The sequence below is a fragment of the Penaeus monodon genome, chromosome 23, assembly GCF_015228065.2.
Source record: "Penaeus monodon isolate SGIC_2016 chromosome 23, NSTDA_Pmon_1, whole genome shotgun sequence".
NCBI classification, from domain to species: Eukaryota; Metazoa; Arthropoda; class Malacostraca; order Decapoda; family Penaeidae; genus Penaeus; species Penaeus monodon.
Window position 1 is genome coordinate 8,864,863 of NC_051408.1, and position 211 is coordinate 8,865,073.

A 211-nucleotide genomic window follows, 5' to 3' on the forward strand; every position below is an offset into this window, starting at 1 on the left:
GCAATAAAAATCACATGCAATTTTCTGTAGCTTATTTTTGACTCCTCAGAGAATTCGTTTTTCGTATATTTTACACATCATGTCGCTTCATTAGCAAACTTCTGCAGTTGCATTCGCTAAAGCATTCATTAGAAACACTTCCTCAGTTATTTTCTATTAAGACAAAATGAAGTTACTCATTTGCCTCACTCATTAGGCACATAGAAAAATT